Here is a 4,308-nt window from a genome sequence, read left to right as displayed (position 1 = left end):
TTTATTTTCTGTTTATTATTTATTTTCGAACTTATCATAAACCATTTAATCTGCCTAACTGAGATTTACAAGGTGACCATAGCTTGCTTCATACCAACAATCTCTGCGGGATCGACCCTTACTCACGTAAGGTATTACTTGGATGACCCAGTACACTTGCTGGTTAAGTTGAACGGAGTTGTGTCCACATATAGTCAATAGCCATTAAATAAATCTCATGCAAATACAAAGAGGATCACAATTTCATCCACCAATTTGCTAATCCAGAGAAGCTCTGCTCAGAATTCTCTGTCTGTTGCTGAGAAGATGATGGAAAAGGTTGGCTATTGCCAAACTTATTTCTCCCGTCATTATTGTTGTTGAAGCCTTGTTGAGGCTTCTATTGATCCTTCCATTAGAAATTTGGATGATTCCACCATGAAGGATTATAGGTGTTTTCATAGGATTCTCCCATGTAATTCACCTCTTCTGTTGCAGGATTCTCATGGTCATAAGCTTCTCCTTTAGAGGAGGCTTCTTTAGCACTGCCAGATGCAGCTTGCAATCCAATTAGATTCTGAGAAATCATATTGACTTGCTGAGTCAATATTTTGTTCTAAGCCAGTATGGTATTCAGAGTATCAATCTCAGGAACTCCTTTCTTTTGAGTCATCCCATTATTCACAGGATTTCTTTCAGACGTGTACATGAACTGGTTATTTGCAACCATCTCAATGAGCTCCTGGGCTTCTATAGGGGTTTTCAAATGAAGAGATCCACCAGCAGAATGGTCCAATGACATCTTGGACAATTCAGATAGACCATCATAGAATATACATATGATGCTCCATTCTGGAAGCATGTCAGAAGGACACCTTTTGGTTAATTGCTTGTATCTTTCCCAAGCTTCATAGAGAGATTCACCTTCCTTCTGTCTGAAGGTATGGACGTCCACTCTAAGCTTGCTAAGCTTTTGAGGTGAAAAGAATTTGGTCAAGAAAGTGTTGACCAACTTGTCCCAAGAGTTCAGGCTTTCTCTAGGTTGTGAGTCCAACCATATCCTAGCACTGTCTCTTATAGCAAAAGGGAAAAGCATAAGTCTGTAGACCTCGAGATCAACCCCATTGGTCATGACAGTATCACAGATATGCAAGAATTCAGCTAAAAACTGATGAGGATCTTCCGATGGAAGTCCATGAAACTTGCAATTCTGCTGCATTAGAGAAACTAATTGAGGCTTAAGCTCAAAGTTGTTTGCTCCAATGGCAGGAATTGAGATGCTTCTTCCATAGAAGTTGGAAGTTGGTGCAGTATAGTGATGAGCGGATATTTTATACGCTTTTTGGGGGTAATTTCATGTAGATTTTAGTATGTTTTAATTAGTTTTTAGTAGAATATTATTAGTTTTTGGGCAAAAATCATATTTCTGGACTTTACTATGAGTTTGTGTGTTTTTTTGTGATTTCAGGTAATTTTTGGCTGAAATTGAGGGAGCTGAGCAAAAATCTGAGTTGGGCTGAAAAAGGACTGCTGATGCTGTTGGATCCTGACCTCCCTGCACTCGAAATAGATTTTTTGGAGCTACAGAAGTCCAATTGGTGCGCTCTCAACGGCGTTGGAAAGAAGACATCCAGGGGTTTCCAGCAATATATAATAGTCCATACTTTGCGCGAAGATAGACGACGTAACTTGGCATTGAACGCCAAGTACATGCTGCTGTCTGGAGTTAAACGCCAGAAACACGTCATGATCCGGAGTTGAACGCCTAAAACACGTTATAACTTGGAGTTCAACTCCAAGAAAAGCCTCAGCTCGTGGATAGCTTTAGTCTCAGCCCCAGCACACACCAAATGGGCCCCAGAAGTGGATTTCTGCACCAATTATCTTAGTTCACTCATATTCTGTAAACCTAGGTTACTAGTTTACTATTTAAACAACTTTTAGAGACTTATCTTGTACCTCATGACATTTTCAGATCTAAATTATACACTCTTTGGCAGCACGAGTCTCTAAACTCCATTGTTGGGGGTGAGGAGCTCTGCAGCGTCTCGATGAATTAATGCAATTACTTTTGTTTTCCATTCAAACACGCTTGTTCTTATCTAAGATCTTCATTCGCGCTTAATTATGGAGAAGGTGATGATCCATGACACTCATCACCTTCCTCAATCCATGAACGTGTGCCTGACAACCACCTCCGTTCTACATCAGATTGAATGAGTATCTCTTAGATTCCTTAATCAGAATCTTCGTGGTATAAGCCGGATTGATGGCGGCATTCATGAGAATCCGGAAAGTCTAAACCTTGTCTGTGGTATTCCGAGTAGGATTCTGGGATTGAATGACTGTGACGAGCTTCAAACTTTTGAAGGCTGGGCGTTATTGACAGACGCAAAAGAATCAATGGATTCTATTCCAACCCGATTGAGAACCGACAGATGATTAGCCGTGCTGTGACAGAGCATTTGGACCATTTTCACTGAGAGGATGGGAAGTAGCCAGTCACAATGGTGACACCCTACATAGAGCTTGCCATGGAAGGAACCTTGCATGTGGGAAAAGGATTTCAAGGAAGAGTTGAAATTCAGAGGACAAAGCATCTCCAAAACTCCAACATATTCTCCATTATTAAAGTAACAACCATTTATTTTATGCCCTTTTTACTTTAAACGAAGTTAAAGAATCCTATTGGTATCCTGACTAAGATTAATAAAATAAACATAGCTTGCTTCAATCCAACAATCTCCGTAGGATTCGACCCTTACTCACGTAAGGTATTACTTGGACGACCCAGTTCACTTGCTGGTTAGTTGTGCGGATTGCAAAAAGTGTGATTGCAATTTCGTGCACCAAGTTTTTGGCGCCGTTGCCGGGGATTGTTCGAGTTTGAACAACTAAAGGTTTATTTTATTTCTTAGATTAGGAATAGTTTATTTTTGTTGTTATAGAGTCATTAAATTCTGTTAGGATAAACTCATTTTAAAATTTTCTTTCAAAAATATTATTTTTCTTTACCAATTTTAATCTTTTTCGTGAGTTTAGTGTTTTGTTCTAAGTTTTGTATTAATTGCATATTTTATATTTTTCTTTAAATTTTCAAACTTGTGTTCTTTCTTCTTCATTGATCTTCAAGTTGTTCTTGTTTATTTTTCTTGTTTGATCTTGAGTTTTTCTTGTTTTGTGTCTTTTCTTGTTTTTCTTGTGCTTTTTCAAAACATTAACTTTCAAAAATTATACTTTTATCCACAAAAATAATACATCTTTAAAATACATTACATTTTTAACTCAGTTGGTTATAGCGTTGGCTTATGTTCTTGGCAATTGGGCACCAATTCTTTTGAAAATCTTTTTCAAAAATAATTTTTCTTGATTTAATCTGTGCCAAACTCTAAGTTTGGTGTTTTCTTGTTAAGTTGCCTTTAATTTTCAAAAATTTGTCTTAGTTTTCTAAAAATTTTAAGTTTGGTGTTCTTTCTTTTGTTCTTGGTGTTCTTGTGAATCTTCAAGGTGTTCTTGAGTCTTTCTTGTGTTTTGATCTTAAAATTCTTAAGTTTGGTGTTCCTTGGTATTTTCCCTCCAAAAATTTTCGAAAATAAGGAGCATTAGATCTAAAAATTTTAAGTCTTGTGTCTTTTGTGCGTTTTTCTCTTTCATCATAAAATTCAAAATTAAAAAAAATTTCTTTTATTTATTTCGCTTTTATTTTATTTTATAAAATAATTTTTTATATAAAATAAAGAATATTAACATACATATCATCTCCTTTATTCCATCATGGAACTAAGTGGGAATGAACAGTCCAAGAGGAATCTGGGGTCATATGCTAACCCCACTACTGCTTCATATGGGAGTAGTATCTGTATACCCTCCATTAGAGTCAGTAGCTTTGAGTTGAATCCTCAGCTCATTATCATGGTACAGCAAAACTACCAGTATTTTGGTCTTCCACATGAAGAACCTACAGAGTTTCTGGCACAATTTTTACAAATTGCTGACACAGTGCATGATAAGGAAGTAGATCAGGATGTCTACAGACTATTATTGTTTCCATTTGCTGTAAAAGATCAAGCTAAGAGGTGGTTAAATAACCAGCCTAAGAACAGCATAAAAACATGGAAACAGCTGTCAGAAAAATTCCTGAATCACTATTTCCTTCCAAAACGGATGACACAGCTAAGGCTAAGCATCCAAGGCTTCAAACAAGGAGATAACGAATCCCTTTATGACGCCTGGGAGAGATACAAAGAGATGCTAAGAAAATACCCCGCTGAAATGTTTTCAGAGTGGGTGCAATTAGACATCTTCTACTATGGGCTTACAGAAAAAGCT

General features: G+C 37.1%; 1 non-coding gene across 1 annotated transcript; it reads left to right on the top strand.

The window, feature by feature from the left end:
* Nucleotides 1–835: 835 nt before the first annotated feature.
* Nucleotides 836–943, top strand: LOC127748170 (small nucleolar RNA R71). The gene has a single exon (XR_008010113.1). It is a non-coding gene; the product is annotated as a small nucleolar RNA R71 (small nucleolar RNA).
* The last annotated feature ends 3,365 nt before the right edge of the window (nucleotides 944–4,308 follow it).

The sequence above is a fragment of the Arachis duranensis genome, chromosome 5 (genome assembly GCF_000817695.3).
Source record: "Arachis duranensis cultivar V14167 chromosome 5, aradu.V14167.gnm2.J7QH, whole genome shotgun sequence".
Taxonomy (NCBI): Eukaryota; Viridiplantae; Streptophyta; class Magnoliopsida; order Fabales; family Fabaceae; genus Arachis; species Arachis duranensis.
Note: the sequence above shows the minus strand (reverse complement) of the source record. Positions and strands in the feature narration are given on the sequence as shown.